The 27524-nt window shown below is 33.7% G+C and overlaps 1 pseudogene; it reads right to left on the reverse strand.

Annotated features, from left to right (window-relative positions):
- Nucleotides 1-637: 637 nt before the first annotated feature.
- On the reverse strand, nucleotides 638-27256 carry LOC127728949 (uncharacterized; annotated as a pseudogene).
- Between the last annotated feature and the right edge of the window lie 268 nt (nucleotides 27257-27524).

A 27524-nucleotide genomic window follows, 5' to 3' on the forward strand; every position in this document is an offset into this window, starting at 1 on the left:
GCTTCGTTTAACTGGCGCCCACGAGGTTAATTCTTTTCTTGACAACTTCGTTTCAATACATCGCTCAAAGTTAATTATTTATTATAACATAAGAACTAACAACTAATTTCAACAGTAAAAGGAAATAACAAAACATTGTCCAATTTAAGACAAAAGTGTATGATTTGTGCTACGCTTCAGAATTTCGAACTTACCGTGACATTCACTGATTATTGACATTGTTGCATGGTTGATTTTGTGTGTCACGTATGTACACATTCAAATTTTGAACTTGAAGATTGGCGCCGTAGAAAATGGAGTTAATCCTGCTGTTCCGATGATGTTTGACTGTGAGCAGAAAGTGGGTCGGAGACTGGAACATTCACAGACGGAACATGTAAATCAGGTAAGGTAGAGGTTGTAGAAGTAGGATGAACAGGTGCTCGGTCAGCTACATTTACCAGATGCCATCTCAAGAGATTCGGATAGGTTATTCAAAATATTTGAAATTTTCCTGTGTTTATCTTTGCCCAAAGAACTGTAATTATTCACAGATGTCACACTTTTATGACCAGAAATCTGCATGATGTCTGTATTTTGTATGTCATTTTGCGCAGCTTCTGCACCAGATATGTTATGGCACTGTGATTTGTTAGTCTTTTGTCTTTGTTTAAATCACCCTTTTCTTTCATAATTTTCATTATATTATAAAGTTCTCTTTCCCCAACTTTCTGTTTGATATACCACTTCTCAGATCTTTTGTCATTTAGGATCATCTAGGGGTATTGTCCTGGGCGCAATATAAAAGGGACTATCTGGTGCACTAAAGTCGCAAGGTCGCTTTGATACATATAGGTCATAAAAATTTAAAGGATTTCTGTCCCCTGGATATTCATACATTTTTGGTGCTACTTCGCGAACATCAGCAATATTATCCCCTGTACGTGTTTTAGTTTGTCGTTCATTCAACTGTAAATATCTTGTCCCATCAGATGATCTCCTCATCTGAAAAAAATACCATTTTAATATTTTGAAAAATACTTAACATTATATTCACAGCGGTATAACATGTTACTTTAATTATTCCCTTAGTTTATTTATTTTGTATTTACAGTGTATCATAGATCAAATTTATTTGTTCAGTGTATGTTCACTGGTGTTGATATGTCTTTCAATTGAGTTAAGCCATTTCAATTGATATTTTATAGTATGTCTTTCTATGTTGTGATGTTACACTGTTGTTTTGGATAAGGGTGAAGGTTTGGTAACATTAAAACGTTTAAACCCGCTGCAATTGTTTGCACCTGTCCTAAGTCAGGAATCTGATGTTCAGTAGTTGTCGTTTGTTGATGTGGTTCATAAGTGTTTCTCTTTCTCGTTTTTTATATAGATTAGACCGTTGGTTTTCCCGTTTGAATGGTTTTTACACTAGTAATTTTTGGAGCCCTTTATAGCGTGCTGTTCGGTGTGAGCCAAGGCTCCGTGTTGAAGACCGTACTTTGACCTATATTGGTTTGACTTTTATAAATTTTGACTTGGATGGAGAGTTGTCTCATTGGCACTCATACCACATCTTCTTATAACTATTTACAATTTATTTAAATTATATGGACATGTTTGTTTTGCAGGTTGGTACTGATAAGCGTATTCTGATTAATGCGGTGAATAGTCTGACAAGAGTTTTCAGCTACATGTGAATGAGTATGAAGAGGAAGGACAATGTGTGTTTGTGGATCTCATTGCATTATTCGATTCAAATAAGTGTTTTATGTCTGTGTAATAAGCAACTGATTATGTTGTGAATGCTCAATGCTCAATTTGAAATATATGTTTATATTTGGATGTAATCAGATAACCTATAGCATGCGAACGGATAATTGAAGAAATGTGAAATGTATTTAAAATGAAGTGAAGAGTGGATTATGGAGTGATATACATGACGTACATGTACATATTACACATGAAATTCAAGTGAAGTGTGGGCAGAATATTATGGATGCAACAAACAAGTTGTAATGTATGCAGAATTTGTAGGCAACCCTTTCAATATTGATATTTACATTAAATATAAAAAGTTGGATAAAAATACATTTTCAGACATTTGTAAAAATGATTTATGGTGTTAAAAATTAATGACTAGTAGATCAGTTTTCTTTGTTATTAGTTATTTTTAATTCATTTCCATCACTGAAATTTTTTTTTTGGCAAAAAATTATGTGTGTTCACAATTACATCTGTAAACTTTGTAGGGTACAATGTAGATACATGTATGTGGACATTTCTTTTTTTTTAAATAAATTGTACAATATACATGTAATTGATAACTCATAATTCCCTCTTTATGGCGAACGGGATGCATCCGTAATTTAGATGTTTTTATTAGAGTTATTTCCCTTTTCAGTAGGTGTGACAATTGAAAACGTCACAACTTTCCTCCGCTGCCTAAATATAAAGATCGAGTGATCCGAGTGACAAACTGAAAGGGGAATCCCTTAATTGGTTGTAAGATTTATTTTTCAACATAAAATTTAAACAATTTCAAAATATATCAGAAATTAAACCTCAAATAATTTCATAGAGGTGCTAAATATTATATACAAATTGTAATATGATGCCAAATAGTTGGGCGTTTTCCGATTTCCTTGAGAATACTCTAATTTATGTTTTTGATTGGAGAAAAAAATGTCTGTTTGTTCCAAGTATACACCGACTACATGGAAAGACAACTCTTGGCGGGAAGAATGACTGCAAGTCAGGAATTGATCCTTTTTTGCCTAAAAGAAGTAGTTAAATGGTTCAGCGATTACTGTTAAAAAATACTACCAGTGAAATATCTAATTTGTAAACACATATATATTTTTAGCTCACCTGGCCCAAAGGGCCAAGTGAGCTTTTCTCATCACTTGGCGTCCGTCGTCCGTCGTTGTCGTTAACTTTTTACATTTTGAACTTCTTCTAAAGAACCACTGAAGGGAATGAAACCAAACATGGCATAAATGTTCCTTATGAGGTGCTGACCAAGTGTTGTTACTTTGAAGATCATCCAAGATGGCCACCAGCAGATGACTTATTTTAACATAGGACCCTATGGGAAATTCATACAAATGTCTTCCTTTAGAGAACCACTGAATGGAATGAAACCAAACATGGCATGAATGTTCCTTATGAGGTTCTGACAAAGTGTTGTTACTTTGAAGCCAATCCATATTCGAAGCTGGCCGCTAGCAGGGGACTTCGTTAGTTTTACAAAGGACACAATGGGAAAAACATACAAATGTCTTCTTTTAGAGAACTACTGAATGCAATGAAACAAAACATGGCATGAATGTTCCTTATGAAGTGCTGACCAAGTGTTGTTACTTTGAAGCCGATCCATCATCCAAGATGGCCGCCAGCGGGGGACTTAGTTTAACAAAGGACACTATGGGAAATACATACAAACGTCTTCTTTTAGAGAACCACTGAATGGAATGAAACCAAATATTGCATGAATGCTCCTTATGAGGTTCTGACCAAGTGTTGTTACTTTGAAGCCGATCCATCATCCAAGATGGCCGCCAGCGGGGGACTTAGTTTTACATAGGACCCTATGGGAAATAAATACAAATGTCTTCTTTTAGAGAACCACTGAATGGAATGAAACCAAACATAGCATGAATGTTCCTTATGAGGTGCTTACCAAGTGTTGTTACTTTGAAGCCGATTCATTATCCAAGATGGCCGCCAGCGGGGGACTTAGTTTAACATAGGACCCTATAGGAAATACATACAAATGTCTTCTTTTAGAGAACCACAGAATGGAATGAAACCAAACATGGCATGAATGTTCCTTATGAGGTGCTGACAAAGTGTTGTTACTTTGAAGCCGATCCATATTTGAAGATGGCCGCCAGCAGGGGACTTAGTTTTACACAGGACCCAATGGGAAAAACATACAAATGTCTTCTTTTAGAGAACTACTGATTGGAATGAAACAAAACATGGCATGAATGTTCCTTATGAGGTTCTGACTAAGTGTTGTTACTTTGAAGCCGATCCATCATCCAAGATGGCCACCAGCGGGGGACTTAGTTTAACAAAGGACCCTATGGGAAATACATACAAATGTCTTCTTTTAGAGAACCACTGAATGAAATGAAACCAAATATTGCATGAATGCTCCTTATGAGGTTCTGACCAAGTGTTGTTACTTTGAAGTCGATCCATCATCGAAGATTGCCGCTAGCGGGGGACTTAGTTTTACATAGGACCCTATGGGAAATACATACAAACGTCTTCTTTTAGAGAACCACTGAATGGAATGAAACAAAACACGGCATGAATGTTCCTTATGAGGTGCTTACCAAATGTTGTTACTTTGAAGCCGATTCATCATCCAAGATGGCCGCCAGCGGGGGACTTAGTTTAACATAGGACCCTATGGGAAATACATACAAATGTCTTCTTTTAGAGAACCACTGAATGGAATGAAACCAAATATTGCATGAATGCTCCTTATGAGGTTCTGACCAAGTGTTGTTACTTTGAAGCCGATCCATCATCCAAGATGGCCGCCAGCGGGGGACTTAGTTTTACATAGGACCCTATGGGAAATACATACAAACGTCTTCTTTTAGAGAACCACTGAATGGAATAAAACAAAACATGGCATGAATGTTCCTGATGAGGTGCTTACCAAGTGTTGTTACTATGAAGCCGATCCATCATCCAAGATGGCCGCCAGCGGGGGACTTAGTTTAACATAGGACCCTATGGGAAATACATACAAATGTCGTCTTTTAGAGAACCACTACATGGAATGAAACCAAATATTGCATGAATGCTCCTTATGAGGTTCTGACCAAGTGTTGTTACTTTGAAGCCGATCCATCATCCAAGATGGCCGCCAGCGGGGGACTAAGTTTTACATAGGACCCTATGGGAAATACATACAAATGTTTTCTTTTAGAGAACCACTGAATGGAATGAAACCAAACATGGCATGAATGTTCCTTATGAGGTGCTTACCAAGTGTTGTTACTTTGAAGCCGATTCATTATCCAAGATGGCCAACAGCGGGGGACTTAGTTTAACATAGGACCCTATAGGAAATACATACAAATGTCTTCTTTTAGAGAACCACAGAATGGAATGAAACCAAACATGGCATGAATGTTCCTTATGAGGTGCTAACGAAGTGTTGTTACTTTGAAGCAGATCCATATTCGAAGATGGCCGCCAGCAGGGGACTTAGTTTTACACAGGACCCAATGGGAAAAACATACAAATGTCTTCTTTTAGAGAACTACTGAATGGAATGAAACAAAACATGGCATGAATGCTCCTTATGAGGTTCTGACTAAGTGTTGTTACTTTGAAGCCGATCCATCATCCAAGATGGCCACCAGCGGGGGACTTAGTTTAACAAAGGACTCTATGGGAAATACATACAAATGTCTTCTTTTAGAGAACCACTGAATGGAATGAAACCCAATATTGCATGAATGCTCCTTATGAGGTTCTGATCAAGTGTTGTTACTTTGAAGCCGATCCATCATCCAAGATGGCCGCCAGCGGGGGACTTAGTTTAACAAAGGACCCTATGGGAAATACATACAAATGTCTTCTTTTAGAGAACCACTGAATGGAATGAAACCAAATATTGTATGAATGCTCCTTATGAGGTTCTGACCAAGTGTTGTTACTTTGAAGCCGATCCATCATCCCAGATGGCCGCCAGCGGGGGACTTAGTTTTACATAGGACCCTATGGGAAATACATACAAACGTCTTCTTTTAGAGAACCACTGAATGGAATTAAACAAAACATGGCATGAATGTTCCTTATGAGGTGCTTACCAAGTGTTGTTACTTTGAAGCCGATTCATCATCCAAGATGGCCGTCAGCGGGGGACTTAGTTTAACATAGGACCCTTTGGGAAATACATACAAATGTCTTCTTTTAGAGAACCACAGAATGGAATGAAACCAAACATGGCATGAATGCTCCTTATGAGGTTCTGACCAAGTGTTGTTACTTTGAAGCCGATCCATATTCGAAGATGGCCGCCAGCAGAGGACTTAGTTTAACATAGGACCTTATGGGAAATACATACAAATGTCTTCTTTTAGAAAACCACTAAATGGAATGAAACAAAAGATGGCATGAATGTTCCTTTTGGGGTGCTGATCAAGTGTTGTTACTTTGAAGCCGATCCATCATCCAAAATTGTACTGCAAGGTACCATACCACAAAGGGAAGGCTGGGATTGAGTTTGGGGGTGATGAATCATAAGGGGGTTCAAAAAATTTTGGGGTTTTTTTTTTTTCATTTTTTTTCTTTAAAATTTTCCATTTTAAATTGGTTATTTCTGATTTATATATAAAAGCAAATAATGATATGGTTTGAATAGGTAAATTAAAATTTTTTAAGTTCTTAAACCACATTCATTCTGTGTCAGAAACCTATGCTGTGTCAAATATTTAATTACAATCCAAATTCAGTGCTGTATCAAGCTTGAATGTTGTGTCCATACTTGCCCCAACTGTTCAGGGTTCGACCTCTGCGGTCGTATCAAGCTGTGCCCCAGCGGAGCATTTTATTTTTACTGCAATGAAATGTAGGATAAATTTCCTACAACTGTCAAATTCAAATGAATATTTGTTTTTTACCCTTTTTTGTATGCAACAGGATGTGTCGTACTATGATTTGGTGGTATTACACCTAAAAGAACCAAAAAAATCATGTTCCAAATATGCAACTCTTAGGTTTAACAGTTAATTACTGTGGCTACTGAGTTAATTTAAATTGTTTAAATGAATTGTAAAAAATAAAATGAAATTTAGCTGGAAGTTGAATAACTGGTTATTTTTAAAACTTGGATTACCTTCTATTTCCAACAACTGAGGAGCAGCAATTGCCCAATCAACTTTAACCAACAGATTGGTTCTTTGCTCTGTGGTTCCAATGTTGTCCCATGAAATTCGCTTTCCTACAAAAAATTATATACTAATTAATCACCATTTCCAATTGTCAAATTGTTACAATCTCATTGTATTGCAACATTTAGTTACAGAAATACTGTGACAAAATTTGTGAAAATCACGCATGAAAGACACTTTATATTTGAACAGTTACTCCATAGTTATCAAGATGAAAACCAAGTAACCACTTTAGTTGACATTACTTTAAAAGTATAATAAACTGCTTCGCTGAGTGCAGCTTGATACGCCCACAGAGGTCCAACCCTGAACAGTTGGGGCAAAAATGGACACAATATTCAAGCTTGATACAGGTCTGAAATAAGATTGTATTAAATATTTGACATATTATAGGTTTCTGAATAAATATAGTCAAAGAACTTGGACTTGAACTTGAAAATTTATATTCAATTAAAGATTTCTTGCTGTTGTGCAATACACTGTGCTGTTGCGCAATACTTAGTAAATCTGTTGTCAGACTATGAACAAATAAAGTTCAATTAATTCTCAATGTCATATTAAAAATTTATGAAAATGTAAAGGGAGTTTACATCAATAGATATAAACAACTCACCAAAGTTTCATGAGAATTGCTGACAGCATTTTTGAGTTATTGTCCAAAAACTGGAAAATCCCCCCTTTTTTAATGAATAAAACCCCATAACTCAGAAATGTAAAATGTAAAATTTATAAAATTCTAAACGGAGCTTACGTCAATAGATATAAACAATTCACCAAAGTTTCATACAAACTGCTGAAAGCATTTTTGATTTTTTGTCCGAAAACTGGAAATCCCCCTTTTTTTATTAATAAAACCCTGTAACTCGTTTTTTTTATTAATAAAACACTGTAACTCGTTTTTTTTATTAATAAAACCCTGTAACTCGGAAACGTAAAATCTAGAATACATAAAAATCGAAAGGGAGCTCATGTCAATAGATATAAACAATTCACCACAATTTCTTGCACGTTGGTGAAAGCATTCTTGAGTTACTGTCCGAAAACTGGAAAATCCCCCTTTATTATGCCCCCGCCGTAGCGGTGGGGGCATTAAGTTTTACCCTTGTCCGTCTGTACGTCCGTCCGTACGTCCCAAAATTGGTTTCCTTTCTCTAACTTGAGTTTGCCTCAAACAAGTGTTATGAAACTTATACACAATGCTTATTACCACAAAACACAGATCAAGTTTGAATTTTGGTGGCGTCACTTTAACCGTTCTAGAGTTATGCCCCTTTATAAATGGAAAAATTGCAAAATTTTTAGTTTCCGTTCTCTAACTTAAGTTTGCCTCAACCAAATGTTATGAAACTTATACACAATGCTTATTACCACAAAACACAGATCAAGTTTGAATTTTGGTGGCGTCACTTTAACCGTTCTAGAGTTATGCCTCTTTATAAATGGAAAAAATTGCAAAATTTTTATTTTCTTCTAAATATCAAGTTATTTTTAAAATTGGAGTTATCTTCCTTTGTCCATGATTATAGTTGAATCAACTACAATCAATGCTTTATACAATGCAATGTTTAATTTTGACTTCCACTGATAAAACACAGATCAAGTTGAATTTGGGTAGTGTCACTTTTACCATTATTGAGTTATGCCCCTTTATAAATAGAAAAATTGCTGAATTTTTAGTTTCTGTTCTCTACTTAAGTTAGCCTCAACCAAATGTTATGAGACTTACACACAAAACTCAGATCAAGTTCAAATTTGGGTAGCGTCACTTTTACTGTTCTTCAGTTATGTCCCTTTATAACTATATGATATGCAAGCAGGGGCATCATCTGTGTCCACATGTGGACACTATCCACATTTATTTAATGAATAAAACCCCATAACTCGGAAACGTAAAATCCAAAAATTTATAAAAAACAAACGGGGGCTCACATCAATAGATATAAACAATTTACCAAAGTTTTATGCAAATTGGTTAAAGTGTTTATGAGTTAATGTCCGACATGTTGACGACGGACGGACAGACATACAACGGTATACCATAATACGTTTCGTAAACGGGCGTATAAAAAATAGATCAAATTGTTGCAAGGGCTTTATCAGAACCATGCTTACACTGATAAGTTTCATAACCTAATGTTGTTTTGGTATTGAAGAAATTGACACACAGGAGCAGTATACTGATTTTGATTTAATTTTTGATTGTTGGTATTTCAACGCCACTTTTAAGCACCACTTTAGGGCTATTTTGGGGCGACCAGGTTTTATTGATGGACAAAGCAGGGGTGCCCTGAAAATACCACTGACATTCGATAGGAAAACTGACGATCCTATTCAATAGATTGGTGTCTAATGCATTCCTGTATGATCGGGGTATGAACTCACAACCTTAGTGATGACTGGCTAGTGATTACAGTAGCAACCTAGACCAATTGGCCACCAAGGTCCAAGCAGTAAACTGATGAAGTTTCATCACTCTATTGTGTTTAAGCATGAAAAATTACAATTAACTAAATGTACACCTTAACCATGTTAACAATGGTAAACAAGCAGATAATAAATATCCTTTGGGACACAAAACTCCACTTGTTAGTTTCATAGTTCTGATTCATAATTCTGGTTAATACCTTCTCCTATTCCATATGCCTTCCAAACTGTTATTCCATTGACATCAAAGGAAAAATTATGCAATTGTGTAATTCCAGTAATTGGTTTAATCTTTGACTTCTCTGCATCCAAATTAGTTACAATGTCAACGACTCTAACCATAAATGATCCTTTCTGTTTAACCTCTATAGCCTGTAAAAAGCAGAAATGAAAAATAGAATTGCTATGCTTATAACTGTTCATAACTTCTTGGGTTTGCCTAATGAATACCAATTCTCTTATCACATAACTATGCATAACGTCTTGGCTAAAATTAATGCATACCAAATCTCAAATGATACTTTGTGTCCTTAGTAAATTGTTTGTTGTTCATTATGTTGTTCTGATGAGGTATGTCCTTTTTAATTGATTTTTACTGTAGCTAGTGTACACACTTTTGATGAGCTGTGTTATATACGAGCTGTAACAGGTTAAGGAATGAACTCACACTAGCAAGCAATGTTAAACCTTGCTACATACTATTTGTGCCTGTTCCAAGTCAGATTCATTGTTATTTTGCTATTTTTGTGTTGTGCATTAATTAGGTTGTAAGTTTTCTTAAGGTGTTTATAAAATGTTTTTATACTAGCTTCAGCCCTGTTAAAGCATGCAATACAGTAATGGCTTTTGCTCTCTTTTGAAGGTCATAGTGACTTTAGTTGCTTATATATCTCTGGTGGAGAGTTGTCTCATTGACAATACAATCACAACACATTATATTTCTTTGTAATTGATATACTTCTTACTCTTTAGCTTTGCATATAAATTGTCATATACTAAATTTAAACTCTTTTATTCAGACTTACCTGTTTCATCTCCTCTGCAGATGTGCCATCATGACCCTCATTAATGTATCTTCTAACATATGCCTTGATATGTGAAGCCCTGCGGTCACATGGACCTGCAAAAATGTGTAAACTGTCACTACATAGAATGCAATGGTTGCAATATCAATATTTATATACATTAATTGTGTATGTGAGAAACTACAAAAAAAGAGTTTTTCTGCATACTAGCCAATTTATACAAATGCAATGATCCGAATATCAGAAACAGAGGGCAACCTTTAAAATTGCTTTAAAATAATTGCCATTATACATGTATACCATTTGGACAATACAAAATTCATTTGCAGGTTACAAAAATTAAATTTTGATTATTCTTTTCCCATCTGAGGACAACAAAAAACACAAAAATCCTTCAATCAAAAGCTGACTTGAAAGATTTTTCTTTTGAATAACTGAGTTGCAAATTATGACATTTTACCTTTGCCATCCTGTGCTTCACTGAAGTTGTACGTTTTCAACTTATCCCCCAGTTCAGCTCTAAGGGCTACCATCATCATTGTGTTCTTGTAGCATCCTGCATTATCTGAGAAGAAGTTCACCTCCTGTATGTTTGGTACTTGTTTTGTCAGATCATGGACTACATCACACACCACAGAAGCAGTAACAGAACCATCTTGAGATATCTAAAATAGATCATGACAATGTTATATTACTTGTAACAAGCCATTTGAATCAAACTTAATCTGTGTTGTACAGGGGTTCAAATTTGGTATTTTAAATAAGTTAAAAGAATGCAACTTTGATACAGAAATAAAGAAAAGGGAAATCAGGGTTTATAATTGATTGCAGCAAAAATGATTTATTGTAAATTCAGAAAGTAATTGCCTGCTTTTATTATGAATTATTGTGATAAATCAACACAGTCACATTTTTGTAATAATTTCTGAATTTACAGAAATTAAAATAGATTACAAAATTTATTTGAAAGTTTTGATATTGAAATTAAATATCAATTAGCCTAACTTATATGCAATGAATATTTTCCAATTACCAAAAGATTTCTGAAAGTTAATAAAATATCTGAAGGAATTCTTTTTCAAAAGCTGAAAACTTGAAATAATAGATAATTATATCCCTTAATAGTTTTGTTCTTTACAAACCTAGCAATATCTTTTTATTACCTGGGATGAAAAAATGTGTACATGTGTTATTGTCTTTAGTTCTTCCCCTTGTTTGTACAAAGTTACTGAAATGTGCCAGTTGATTCCACGTTTGGCGAACCAGTCACACTGTCCTTCTCTAAACTTGCGTGGTAGAAATTTCATTGCCCAGTCACATGTGATAAGTGCTTGATTTTCATTCAAATTCTTTAATAGATCTAGCCTTGCACCTTCTTGATTCCTAGCTCTCATAGCATGACTTTTCCAATCTTTTATAGCTTCTACAGCATTTTTCAACCTGAAAATTTAATTATGGTATAAAGAAAAGTAGTTAATTCTTAATTTACACACAGTCTTCCTTTTTTAATACAATTCAACAACCTAAGCCCTTACATACATGTATTATTGACTATTAATGTCAGGGCAATTCCACTGATCACATATTTTTTTCATGTCTATCAAGGGAGGTAACTGCATTTTATGATGGCTATTTGGAGAAAAAGGAATTTTTAAATTATTTTTGGTACTAAAATGTATTTGTTTTGGCCAAAGTATTGAATAATTTGCTAAGTCAAATTAAAATTCCTTAGTATACTTCTCCATTTAGTCAATGAAGTTGAAATTAATTGATAAAAATCACCTGGAATACAATGGAATCTTTATTGTCCCATGTACCATCCTGTGTTAGAGTACTTATTTCAGCTAACAAATCTGCCAAGTCAATACACTGTACACAACTGTTGGGTGTAACAACTTTGGGAGAAGCACTTTTCACTATCACTTAGAGCAAACATTTGGCAATGATCTGGAACAGCATTCTCTTTTTGAATATGTACCTTTTGATTAAATAAAATCTAAACCATTAGAAAGATTTGTCACAAACTGAAGAAAGAAAAAGGATGAACAGAAACATCATAAATCTGTTGTCCCATGCACAACATACAAATAGATCATCATTGTTGTCCCATGCACAACATACAAATAGATCATCATTGTTGTCCCATGCACAACATACAAATAGATCATCATTGTTGTCCCATGCACAACATACAAATAGATCATCACTGTTGTCCCATGCACAACATACAAATAGATCATCACTGTTGTCCCATGCACAACATACAAATAGATCATCATTGTTGTCCCATGCACAACATACAAATAGATCATCATTGTTGTCCCATGCACAACATACAAATAGATCATCATTGTTGTCCCATGCACAACATACAAATAGATCATCATTGTTGTCCCATGCACAACATACAAATAGATCATCATTGTTGTCCCATGCACAACATACAAATAGATCATCATTTGAAAACTGATGAGCATTTAACATAAATGAAATAAATGCATATTAGGAATTGAGATGACATTATCCTGAATACATGTACTTGTTTGAAAAATAAAAATTTGTCTCATAAAGCAACAATAACTATATAAAAATACACAACTTTACATGACATTTATAAATCTTGTGATGTTTAATTTAGTATCTATAGCATTGATAATCAAAAAAAATAAAGAGATCACATGTAAATTACTAAGTAACATATGGGTTAAATTATAAAACACATAGATCATCAATAGCGAAAACAGGAGTCTCTATTGCTCAACTGAACAATGCTTTGGGTAAAAGTCCTAGTTATTTTCAATCCTACCAGTTGAAGTGAACTTGGAAATTTTTTATTTTTCAAAGAAGTAATTCCATCCAACATTGGTTCAAATGTGCCTTATGGTATCAATATATAGACAGTGAGGGGTGACAATTACAGCTAGCTCACACTGTAGTTCACTTAAGCTAAAATGTCACAGACAATTTGTTTAATTATAACGTTTCCAATAACATAATTTAGACATTCAATGTGTTTTAAAATACCTTAAAATCTGACTTTATGTATCGCTTCCCATTCAGCAATTTTGACTTCAACTCTTTCTTCTTTTCACTTGATGCACTAAGCTTTCCTATGATTATTTCAAGATCTTGAAATGCCTTTCCACCCTCTGCAACGTAATAATCAAGTCCCTCAACACATTTTCTAACGGAAGCAGCACAGTCATTAAGTATCTTATACATTGTACTTCTTCCTACAATTACAAATTAGTCATGTACACTTTTAATTGCTATACACATATAAATTTCAATTTGATAACACACCAATTTTATTAATGTTATTATGAATAAAATCATATATTAATGACTGCGACATCATTATTTTCTGTGAAAAATCTATATTATGTGTGCAATGTCTTTTTCAAATCAGCACACATTAGCTGTCATGGTTTCCCCATGTTTCTTGTAGCCACCAATACTAGAGTACTATAGATACATGCATATGCAATTTACTTTTCTATGACTGTCAATTTCTTTTCAGCCCTTTATTTTTAATTTTTTAACAGCTGTATCTGTGTTAAATACTTATCAAGGGTACCAGGCTTATAATTTTTCCTACGCCAGATGTGAGTTTTATCTATACAAGACTCATCAGTGACACTCAAATCAAAATAAATTGTATGTTTAAAAGTGTTTATTTATCTTGATAATCTTACCTAAATGACCAACATTTTCTGAATCACAGAACTGGATGTACTGGTTAACAAGGGATGACGGTGCAAGGCTTCGTATCAAATTTGGAACATTGACTATTTCTCCAGATGTTAGCTTCATAGTCTTCATACCAAAAGGCAGATCTTTTACAACATCTGAGCTGATGATGAAATCTATGAAGTGTTCCAACTCTGCTATGTCTATCTTGTTTCTTGTTAGTTTTTCTCTGGACACTGGGAGGCCACAACCTACTTTATCACTGTGCTGTTTGGCAGCATAAAATCTGTACTTTGTCAGATCCGGTATCATCTAAAAAAAATAACTAGAGGCTCTTAAGAGCCTGTGTCGCTCACCTTGGTCTATGTGAATATTAAATAAAGGACGCAGATGGATTCATGACAAAATTGTGTTTTGGTGATGGTGATGTGTTTGTACATCTTAATTTACTGAACATTTTTCCTGCTTACAATTATCTCTATCTATAATTAACTTGGCCCAGTAGTTTCAGAGGAGAAGATTTTTGTAAAAGATTACTAAGATTTACGAAAAAATGGTTAAAAATTGACTATAAAGGGCAATAACTCCTAAAGGGGTCAACTGACAATTTCGGACATGTTGACTTATTTGTAGATCTTACTTTGCCGACATTTATTGTTTTTTACAGTTTATCTCTATCTATAATAATATTCAAGATAATAATCAAAAACAGCAAAATTACCTTAAAATTACCAATTCAGGGGCAGCAACCCAACAACGGGTTGTCCGATTCATCTGAAAATTTCAGGGCAGATAGATCTTGACCTGATGAACAATTTTACCCCATGTCAGATTTGCTCTTAATGCTTTGGTTTTTGAGTTATAAGCTAAAAACTGTATTTTACCCCTATGTTCTATTTTTAGCCGTGGCGGCCATCTTGGTTGGTTGACCAGGTCACGCCACACATTTTTAAAACTAGATACCCCAATGATGATTGTGGCCAAGTTTGGTTAAATTTGGCCCAGTAGTTTCAGAGGAGAAGATTTTTGTAAAAGTTTACGGACGACGGACGACGGACGCAGGACGACGGACGACGGACGCAGGACGACGGACGCAAAGTGATGAGAAAAGCTCACTTGACCTTTCAGGTCAGGTGAGCTAAAAATTAAATAGATATAAAAGCAACAAAAATATTATCAATAAAAAAATATCTGAAAAATTTGGTGATAACTGTATTGTATCTTAAGCTTGGCCTTCTTAAAATGTAGATTTTACTGTTGCAAATTGAGTTTGCCTAGCAACGTGTAGAGGAGCTAGGTAAACAGATATTTGCGACAGTAAAATTAAGTTTTACGAAGGCCAAGCTTAAAATACAATGCAGTTATCTCCATTCTAATGCCACATATTAAAATAAATTCCATGTAATAAATATTTTGGCTTTAAATGACATAAATTACTTGCAAAAAAGATGCAACATACCTCTCTGACCTCATCAAAGCTGTAATTTCTGGATAAGACTGATATAATTTGTCTTCTTAATGTCCATGTTTCTGCAGAATTATATGTGTCCTTTAGTATTAGTGCTGTTTCATCAAGGGTAGAGGACTTTTCAGGTTTATGTGCCGAAAATACAGACTTAAACATCAAATCTTTCAAAGTGTCTCCCTCTCCAGGGCAGATGGTTTCACATATTAAGGACATACACTGCAGTGCTTTTGACACGCATCTCTGCTTTGTTTTATGTGTAGATTCTAATAATGGAATCAATTTTTCCTTCACAGGTGATACATGTGATGTTGCCAGGAAGGAATTCAGCCTCTGTAATTTGTCCATCATACAAACTGATGCCTCTGAATATTGACTGTCACCTGTCTCAAAGCACATACTTTCACTCTCTGTTTGACTATTACCATCTGTTGTTGTTTCCTAAGAAAAATATGCTTTACGTTATATATTCTGGATTGGTTGTCTAATCATACATAAATTACAACTCAACAGATAACTCACCTTGAAACACTTTTGCAAATGCCATATAACAAGAAAAATATGTCCACAGTACACTGATGCCCAATTGCAATTTCATTTTTTATTTTCATGATAAGGGAGCCAAAACATTTGGGTCAAAACCCTTATTTGGCATACATTTAAGGAAGAACACATCATTAGGAACATACTGTCTTTACCTAAAACTGAATCTGGTTGGACAGACAGACAGAAGGACAAACAAACAAACAGACAGATGAACAAACGAATGAACGGACAGACTGATGCACAGACCAAAAAACATAATGTCGGCCTCTACTATCATATGCAGGACATAACAATCAGTGTAGATTGATAATGTTCATAATAATTAAAGACACATGAAATATATTCACAAAATCGAAATTCTATTAATTTAATGACTGCCATTGCTAGTGGTCTAAAAATTACATTTCATTTTTTTTTAATATTCTAGCTTTAAAAGTTTATATACTCAGACTTCTTTTAAACTGAGTTTTACTGTGCGTATTGCTATGTGTTTCTTTATTCTACATTGGCTAGAGGTATAGGGGGAGGGTTGAGATCTCACAAAACATGTTTAACCCCGCTGCATTTTTTGCGCCTGTCCCAAGTCGGGAGCCTCTGGCCTTTGTTAGTCTTGTATGTTTTTTAATTTTAGTTCATTTATATGTTTTGGGGTTTAGTGTGACATCCATTTTCACTGAACTAGTACACAATTTTATTTAGGGGCCAGCTGAGGACCACCTCCGGGTGTGGAATTTTCTCGCTGCGTTGAAGACCCATTGGTGGCCTTCGGCTGTTGTCTGCTCTTTGGTCGGGTTGTTGTCTCTTTGACATATTCCCCATTTCCATTCTCAATTTTATGCAAGAGAAAACTTCTGGAAACTTATAATATGAATAGACTGACAATCATAAAATCTTAAATAAGTATTGTTTATATATATGTCTGTTTATTTTTTTTCTTCTCTGTAATGGTTATGTAGTCTCATTGATATGACTTCATCTTATTGTGTTAATCCAATACACCTCCATTCAATATTTTAAAATTTATTTGTTAATGTTAAAGATTAGATAATCTGTAATAATGTTAAAATGAAAAGTACCTTTTGGTGATCATTCAAAAGTTTTTTACATGAATCTGAACTATAACATTTGTCTTCTCTTTTCTCTCCATTAATGTTTAAAGCTAAATTGTTGTCATAGTCAATCTGAAAAGATAAAATTACATATAACAGTGATAATGAAATGAGAGCTTCATTAACATAATTGAACTAAAATCTCTACCATATTTGTACTCAAAATTTTATTCACATATTTGTTTTGCTATTGGTATTGTTCATGAAAAACTTGACTTGGCTGCATGTGACAAGGAACCTTTTTGCCTTGGGTTTCTAGAAGGTCTGTGCTATATTCATTTTTTCAGTTTTCATTATTATTTATGTTAAATGCTATTGATTTCTACATTAAGGTAGCTCGGGTGTCTTCCTCCATCTTGGATTTTGAAGAAGCAGATAACAATTGGTCTAGATCTTTAATGAAATGTGCAAATTTTGAGAGTAGTATGTAATTCATATGTAAGACTTTTAATGTAAATATAGAAAATTATGTGTTTTATCATATTTACGGGCTATATAATTTCTTAAAAAAACACCATATTTGTGTTTGATTCATTTTTTTTTCAACTTTGCCAAATAAGGGGAGATAACTCAGATAGTAGGAAGATAACTCAGATAAAGTAGTTTTATAATTGAAAGTGTTGTGAATTTACCTATTTTAATATGTTGCAAGAAAACAAGTTCGGTGACCCCATTTTTAGCTCACCTGACCTGAAAGGTCAAGTGAGCTTTTCTCATCACTTTGCGTCCGTCGTCCGTAAACTTTTACAAAAATCTTCTCCTCTGAAACTACTGGGCCAAATTTGACCAAACTTGGCCACAATCATCATTGGAGTATCTAGTTTAAAAAATGTGTCCGGTGACCCGGCCAACCAACCAAGATGGCCGCAATGGCTAAAAATAGAACATAGGGGTAAAATGTAGATTTTGGCTTATATCTCTGAAACCAAAGCATTTAGAGCAAATCTGACATGGGGTAAAATTGTTTATTAGGTCAAGATCTATCTGCCCTGAAATTTTCAGATGAATCGGACAACCTGTTGTTGGGTTGCTGCCCCTGAATTGGTAATTTTAAGGAAATTTTGCCGTTTTTGGTTATTATCTTGAATATTATTATAGATAGAGATAAACTGTAAACAGCAATAATGTTCAGCAAAGTAAGATCTACAAATAAGTCAACTTGACCAAAATGGTCAGTTGACCCCTTAAGGAGTTATTGCCCTTTATAGTCAATTTTTAACCATTTTTCGTAAATTTTTGTTATCTTTTACAAAAATCTTCTCCTCTGAAACTACTAAGACAAATTTAACCAAACTTGTCCACAATCATCATTAGGGTATCTTGTTTAAAAAATGTGTCCGATGACCCCGCCCGTGAACCAAGATGGCTGACATGGCTATAAAATAGTACATAGGGTAAAATGCAGTTTTTGGCTCATATCTCTGAAACCAAAGCATTTAGAGCAAATCTGACATGGGGGTAAAATTGTTCATTAGGTCAAGATCTATCTGCCCTGAAATTTTCAGACCAATCAGGCAACACATTGTTGGGTTGCTGCCCCTGAATTGGTAATTTTAAGAAAATTTTGCAGCTTTTGGTTATTATCTTGAATATTATTATAGATAGAGATAAACTGTAAACAGCAATAATGTACAGCAAAGTTAGATCTACAAATAAGGAAACATGACCAAAATTGTCAATTGACCCCTTAAGGAGTTATTGCCCTTTAAAGTCAATTTTTTACAATTTTCATAAATTTTGTAAATTTTTGTAAAGTTTTACAAAGTATTTTCCACTGTAACTACCGGGCCAAGTTCATTATAGATAGAGATAATAGTAAGGAGCAAGAATGTTCAGTAAAGTAAGATCTACAAACACATCACCATCACCAAAACACATCACCATCACCAAAACACAATTTTGTCATGAATCCATCTGTGTCCTTTGTTTAATATGCACATAGACCAAGGTGAGCGACACAGGCTCTTTAGAGCCTCTAGTTTCGTTTTCTTATCTGAAAGCATGTTATAAGAGCTATCTTCTCACATTTTATCTTAAAATTCTATGGTGTAGTTTTCTTTTTATCACACAAAATTGGATTTTCCATGCATAATCTATACAAAATCTGACAATTATGCACAACCTGTAGCATGAAAAAAAGTCCGGTGACCCATACTTTTTATAATATTTTTGAAAAAAGCATGATAAAAACTTCATTTTGACAAATTATTAAAATATTCTATAGATTTTAATTAAGACACCCCAGCCACCTTAACTAGTTTAATGGTATAGAGTAAAATCAGCCAAACATAAAACATTTATATATAATATATATATATATATATAATAATTATATATATTTAAATCTGTCTATTGTTCTTGTATGTAATATTTTGCTCTGTGTTGAAAGCCTTATAGTATAACCTTTACTAAATATAATGTTCTTATCAGACATTTGGTTTGAAATGGTGAGTTTTCTCATTTGCAATCCTATCACAATTCTATTTATTTTTTTTTCAAGATTTTTTGTACTGTTACTGTAATACTTTTGAAGCAAAGATACTTTAAGCAATATACATATATATTAATAAGAAGATGTGGTATGATTGCCTTTTTGAATATCTACATCAATTCATTCACTAATTCTTTCAAGTTCCAGATGAATTCAAATATCAAGATTATTAAGTAAATAAATATCAAAGGCGAAACTGATACAACCAAATACTGAGTTTTTGTCATTATGTCTGGTATAAAAAATTGATAACATTATTAAGTAATTTTAAAGCTCATCCATATTTTTTACTATATGTTTTGGTCTAATAATAATACTTAATCAGAAGGGTTTCTAATTGAATTAATGTTGTCTTAATAGCATAAAATGCAATTAAATATCAAATTAAAAATTATTTATCAATATATATAATATACTATAATAATAATATACAAAATACCTCTAACAATGGCTCTACAGGGATTTGCTCATTTGGCACTGAAACTTCAACATGTTCATCTGGTTTGCCTGATGATAAGTGTTTTCTGCAGTTTGAACAGATAGCTGTTTGTAAAAAAAAAAAAAACATGTTACACTCAATAATTTAAGAAACATATATAATATATTCTGATACATTTTATTGAAAGTTAATAAATATAAGCAATAAAACTCAGCAGTGTTGAAAGTTGACTTGATAAATTGTTGCTTCTTATTGTATTAAAGTTCAAAATATTATATGCACATACATAAAATTGCTATAAAAAAATCAAAAAGTAAAAGCACTATTTAAAGTAGGTTAATGATTTAAAATTATTTAATACGGGAATTTGTTTCCTTAATGGTGATTTACCAAAAAATATCTGGACTTTACACATTTTTTATCAAAATATTTCATAAAATATAGGGGGGGGATTAGCCCAAAAGTAACAGTATGTCAGGAGGCGCAACAAATAAATATAAATTAGGCTTTTTGTGTTTCAGTAAATAGTTGAGTGCATTTATACTAACTCTATAAAGAATTATTCATTCTATAATACAGAGGACAGATTAATTGCTTGATGGCTTTGCCAAATGTTATTGTAAAGTTAGCAATTATATTGTCAATCACAGTGAAACTCACCAACTGACTGATATGTGATGCAGATAATGATATTTTTCATTAGAATTGCACATAATACTTCTATATGGATGTTTAACTATAATATACTTTTTATCTGAAACTATTTTAAGGTAAATTATATTTGCATGCTAGAATATTTTATTCTAGCAAAATTTTCTTTAAAAATAATTTTTTTTTATCAAATGCAATGGTTTGAAGTGTACTTAATATCTTTTATGTCACTTAAAAGTCAGAATATTTTTATAAATATAATATTCTCAAATATTATCAGTGAAACGCAAGAAGAGCTTATTCCTCACAAAGAAATCAAGCCAAGGAAACATCAAAAACCATGCTGGTGGGATAGTAATGTAACATCTGCTAAAAAACACCTTAATCACTGCCAGAAACAGTTTAGAATGAGAAATATCCCACAGAATAAACAGAGACTTATAATTGCTGAAGACAACCTTAATAAAGCAAAAGAAGAAGCACAAGATAACTGGAGTAACAAGCTGGTAAACGAACTAAACAATTCCAAAAACTCAAAAGACTTCTGGAACACATATAAAAAAATAACCAGAAAAACAGAGGATAACTCTGTTTTACCGCTGATAGCTGCAAATAAAGATCCAATATTCGATAATCAGGGCAAAGTAGAAATCCTGCAAAACGTTTTTTTCGGAGGCAGTCATCTAAATGCAGACTCTTTTGATAACGACTTCTTTGAAGAAATCAACAAAGAGTATACTAACATAAGTAACCAGTACAAAGAAGAAACAAGATCACAACAGGAGAGGGATGGGCCTGACAGAGAAATCAGCAAAGAAGAAGAAGAGGTGGCAGTATATCGCTTACGGACTGGGACAGCTCCAGGGCCAGACCAACAATTTGCTGAATTCTTTAAAAATGCAGGTGAAAATTTCATAGAGGCTTTGGTAGTTATGTTGAACATCATATGGAAAAAAGGCGAAATCCCAACAGAATGGAAAAACGCAGATGTAAAATTCCTGAGAAAGCCTGGAAAAACAAGCTACTACTCCACCGCGTCATACAGGCCAATTAGTCTTACATGCATTATATGCAAACTTATGGAAAGAGTAATATTAGAACGAATAGTTGCATATTTAGAGGGACACAGACTGATTGACTTGAACCAAGAAGGATTCAGAAAAAATCATTCAACAACTAATGCCCTTCTTAGACTAGTTCAAACAATAGTAGATGCTCTGAATAGTAATGAATCGGTTCTGGCTTGGCTAGTAGATCTGGAAAAGGCATATGACTCAATATGGCGTGAGGGATTGATGGTTAAACAACATAAGTTAGGAATAAAAGGAAAAATCTGGATTTGGATAAACAGCTTCCTCACAAATAGGACAGCCAGATGCATACTGAATAATTTCTCTGGGAGTCAATTTGAAACAAAAATTGGCTTACCACAAGGGTCAGTTCTGTCACCTACCCTTTTCAACATCTTTATAGCAGACATTATGGATAACACCGCAGGACAAAATTGCAAATTTGCTGACAACGGCACATTGTGGCACAAAGGACACGATGTTAAAGAACTAAAAGAAAAAACATCAAAAGACGTTAATACAGTCTTAGAAAGGACTAAACAATGGAGGATAAATGTCAATATGGGCAAATGCGAAGTATGTCTTTTCTCTAAAGAAGATCTAGATATAACACAAAAAACTCTGACTGTCAACTCCTTCAACTTCAAATACAGTCCTACACCCAAACTACTTGGCGTAACATTAGATGAAAAAGTCATATTTGATATACACACGGATACAGTACAGAAAAGGGCAAACAATGCATTAAATGTTATAGGAGAAATAAAAGGCATAGGAAAAATCTCAAGAACAAAACTTCTGCAGATACATAACAGCATGGTGAGATCTATCATTGAATATGCATGCCCAGTTTGGCAGATAACATCAATGGAAAGTGTGAAAAAACTGGAAGCAATACAAAGAAAAGGATTATCAGTCTGCCTCGGATTACCAGGAACAGCAGGTAGAGAAGCAATGGAAGTAGAGGCAAATATGCAACCAATCGACCTCCGAATGGAAGAAATCTCAGTCCGAGAAATAGCAAAAATCCAATCCAAAAATATAGCCGAAAAAAATATAGAACCCGAGTTTACCTACAAGGCAGGAGTAGACTTTATGCTGATGAGAGCGCCAAGCTACTGGAGCCGATTAGGAAGCTCGAAAAACAGAACTGCAGAACAAACTGCCCAAAGTAAACAAGTAGTACAAGAACTGATAGGAGAAAGCTCAGAGTCAACAGCTATCACATTTACAGATGGCTCCTGTCAGGTAAATCCAGGACCATGTAGAGCAGGAGCAGTTATTTATACTAGTAACTGACAAAAATGATGCTTAATTGAAAGATTTCAATGGTTATTGTAAATAAAATAATGTTTACCCCACCAATTTTTTTTTTTAATTGATTGTCTTTGGTTGGTTATTCTAAAATATCTATACTACAGTTAATGATGTTTGGGGCAATTAATATATTTTTCCTGTGAAAATTCCTAAGTTTTTTAAGAAAAACATCGAAGGGTCCTATACAATGAGCTCTCATACTATCAATCGGACCTCCAAGGTAAATGAAGACAAATAAATATTTTCATATGACCATTTCAATATTATTTATTTAGTGCATATTCATTTAATTGAACAATGTCTTTGCAATTTGTATCTTTTATCAAGAAACTGATTTTTTAGTCTAAATTACATTATTAGAAATATGACATGCTGTTTCCATAGCAACCATAGCAACTCTTTCAGATCTGAACACATTTTTGAATTACTATTGCCAGATGAAGTGTCCCAACAAAATTTTTTAAAAATCTGTGAACATTCATGTCTTCATGAGTTTGATCCTTAGGGAGAACTGGTGTTTAAAAATTGTAACAAAAAAGCATGTATCATAACATTTCTTTTTATTTCAAAAATAAAAATGCTCATTGGACGGATTCACTACTCCATGTACTCAGGGCCTGTAAATTACTTCCTGGCTCCTTGCCCTAATTGGCTTACAATAGTAAAAAAGGGAAGTTTTGATTTTTTTTAACTTGTTTGAATTTGCAACTTTTTTTATATGCATGTCCCAAGTCAGGAACATTGTCTGAAGTTTTTGCATGTCATTTCTTTTATGTTTTGCCTACTTTGGAGAATTGGGTGATTTGTGTTAAATTTATATACTTGTATTTTGATGAAGATTGTATGTTGTCCTCAAGATGTAATTGTTTACATTTGTTATTGGGTTTCTGTCTCATTTACCTAGGGTACTTTATTTTATTCAATGACACATTCTCTAAAAACCAAATTTATGTCTGTATTAGGATCAAAATGACATGTACATCAGATTTTTTGTGAAAAGAGCCATAGACACCCAAGTTATTGGTACTAGCTCACATGAACATTTGATCCAGGTGAGCTGGTAATTTGAACAACAAAAAAATAAGCAAACCTGATCCAATTCCAAGCAGAACATGATGATATTTCTTGAGGAAAATAGACTGCTCCTTTGTGATAGTTCCTTTCAAGTTGCTCTTACTTTTTGTAAATTTCCCATCGTATCAAACACAGCTTACTAGGTCTCCAACCAACACCAAGAGCAAACCTTTAAAAAATCGAAAGGCAATAATTATAAAAACTTGCGATAGAAGAAATGAAATACATGTACAAATCACAATAAAAAACAGCCATAATCTTTCTTTGCAAAAGCCACAAAAAATCCAATCCTGTAATTACTTAGGTACAGATTATTCATCTGAAGGTGGGTTCTCAGGGTGTCCACTTCAATACTTAATTGATTGGGGGTGCCGCTGGGGTTCTGTTACCCCACCCTTTTCATATAATTTAGATTTTAAAAATGTATACCTTTTCATATATTGCGTAGGTAAAAATGTAACCCTTTCCCATATTGTTTGGGTGTCATGTGGTGTGTAATATAAGAGTGGAATACCAAAGTGTCAAAAGAGAGTAAATTGTTTGATAAAAACACAGCTGGGAACACCAAGAAAGATGACAGATGAAGAAGTTATGGGAACTTTATTGACCTTATCATATATTTCTGATAGTTTTCCCCAACATATTCACATTTTTTCAAGCTTGTAAAGGTGACCTTTTCCAGCGGCACATCCTATCACCTTGCATAGAGGAAGTGCCCCCCCCCCCCCCTCCAAGGGTGGGTTGACTGTTTTTTTTCCTAAGGACAAATAATTTTTTAGACTCAATAAAATACAATAATCTAGTTCCCCCTAATCTTTAACGGCAAAATTGTATGAACGAGCACATCTAAAATTCTATTATAAATATACATTGCACAAATCCTATAAGGAATGTGGTAATTGACATTTTCAGCAGTTGCAACTGTAGGAAAATAGTTGTTATTTGGACAGACAAGGGCTAAAGATGTAAAACACAGTCCCTTTACACAATGATGGATGAGATAACAATGTCTCCAGCATTCCACATATTTTTTCTGTCTAAGGGCAATAACTGAATTTTTTTTAATTTATTTTAGTTCTTTTATCTTTTTATTAATATCTTTGAGAAATGTTGGCTTGAGAGCCTTTCAATGCAATATTCCATATAATAAATATTTCCAAGGGACATGACTCTTTTAAAAGTTATTGATCATCCCTGATTTTAGAACTTGTCAGAGACATTGCTAATTATAAACCTTTGATATAAATTTGATAAAAATCTGGCAAGAATTCTACATGTTAGAGCTTTTACAAAGCACTTTCCCATATGATTAATATTTCCAAACGGCATAACTCTTTTTTAAAAAGTTGCTCAGCACTGATTTTGGAAATTGTCAGAAATGCTGATATAAACCTTTCAGATAAATTTATGTTCTTGAATGTTATTATTCTTAAAATAAAATTTACCAGTACCTGTGTTTAGGGCAAATAGTTAGCATATCATCGTCTTCTTCAAAACGACCAGCTCTTATCTTCAATAATGAACTTTCACTGTCAATACTTCTACGACTTATTGAATATTTTTGAAGATGTGAGTCCACTGAATCTTTACAACATGTAAGGGGAAGAATTCAACTCGGCCAGGTCTTTTAAAATTTTTTATATTCAATTAGACCACACTGCTGTACTGTTGAAGTTACAAAACTACAAACGAATTGAGATTCGCCTGTAAATACACATACATGTATTAATAATGTGAATGCATTTTAGGGAAGTTTGGTTAATACTATGGGGAAATATTTGGTTAATTTGTTTTACATCTTTTTACAGCCTTTTATAGCGGACTATACAGTATTGGGTTTTGCTCATTGTTGAAGGCCATATTAAGTGACTTCCATTTGATTAACTCTGCCTCATTTCATTTGGACTAGTCTCATTGGCAATCATACCACATCTCCTTATTTTATAATTGTTACCTAGATGAAACAATCTGAGTTTTTCACCTTTATATTAAGAACAGGTACTTACTAATTAATTAGACTTATCAACTGGTTTGTACTAACATGAGCAACATGACAGGTGCACATGTGGAGCAGGATCTGCTTACCCTTCTAGAGCACCTGAGATCACCTCTAGTTTTTGGTGAAGTTAGTGTTGCTCAGTCTTTAGTTTTCTATGTTGTATTTTATGTACTGTTGTTTGTCTGTTGGTCTTTTTTTTTTGTGACAGGATTGCTTCCCTTCAGTAGTAGATACTTAGTCAGCCGTAAGCGGTTGAGCTAAGGAAGTACTTCTTTAGCTCAGTCGGTATACGCGCTGCCTTGTAACACAGAGGTCCCGGGTTCGATTCCCGGAGGAGACAAAGATGATTTTGTAAGAAGAATCATGCTCTCCGGTTACACTTTTTTAGCCATGGTTTTGTCAGTTTATTTTCAAATATGAGTTTGAATGTCCCTTTGGTATCTTTCGCCTCTCTTTTACTATTGTTCTGTTAAATAATAATCACATTTTTATTTGAACTAGGGACAATTTAGATCTTGACTTATTTTATAAAAAAAAAGTGTTTTTGGAATCCCTAGACAAATACCCTTCGTTTTAGATCTGTTAAGTTTTAATCCTGAAAGTGAACCAAATGTTTCAATCATGTTAAGAGCTTTTGAAATATCTAGTTTTGATTTAAGAAAAAGTGTAGTGTCATCTGCTAGTTGACTTATCTTTATATAGAATGAAATAATAACAATAACATTTTCTTGTTGTTGCACAATTATCTCCCCTTAACCTAACACATTCTGTGTAAAAATATTTTTCTATAGTATAATGGCCCGAGAACACAGTTATTTTCCCCTTTTTGTCTATTAAAACATAATGGCAGTTAAAAAAAATTCCACCTGATCTATTCTATTAAGATTTGGTGTGCATTAAGTTTGACTTTTATCCCAAAACATATAAAAAATTCAGAAAAGTCTACCAGCTCATTCTCTCCTGGTAACCCCAAACATAAGGACACTGGTAAGAATGAAGCCAGAGAGCTTCCGAGAAGAGGAAATTACACCTTTATTTACCTGACCAAATCACTCATTTCTACAGAAAATTTCAAATAGATTTTTTTCAGACAGTATATTTGAAGTCTTATCTTTCACCTGAATACAAACAAATAATGAAAAATTCCCAAAAAAGAGAAAAAAAAACACTGAAATTAAAGGGAACTACATTAGTGGACAACGAAAATTGAAGGTAGACAACTGTGTCCTCGGACCTAATAATCATAGATGGGTTTATATATCTATGGTATAATACAATATGAGTTTGATCTATTCATATAATTTCCTTTCCCAAAAACAATGATA

Source organism: Mytilus californianus, unplaced genomic scaffold (assembly GCF_021869535.1).
Source record: "Mytilus californianus isolate M0D057914Y unplaced genomic scaffold, xbMytCali1.0.p SCAF_2, whole genome shotgun sequence".
Taxonomy (NCBI): Eukaryota; Metazoa; Mollusca; class Bivalvia; order Mytilida; family Mytilidae; genus Mytilus; species Mytilus californianus.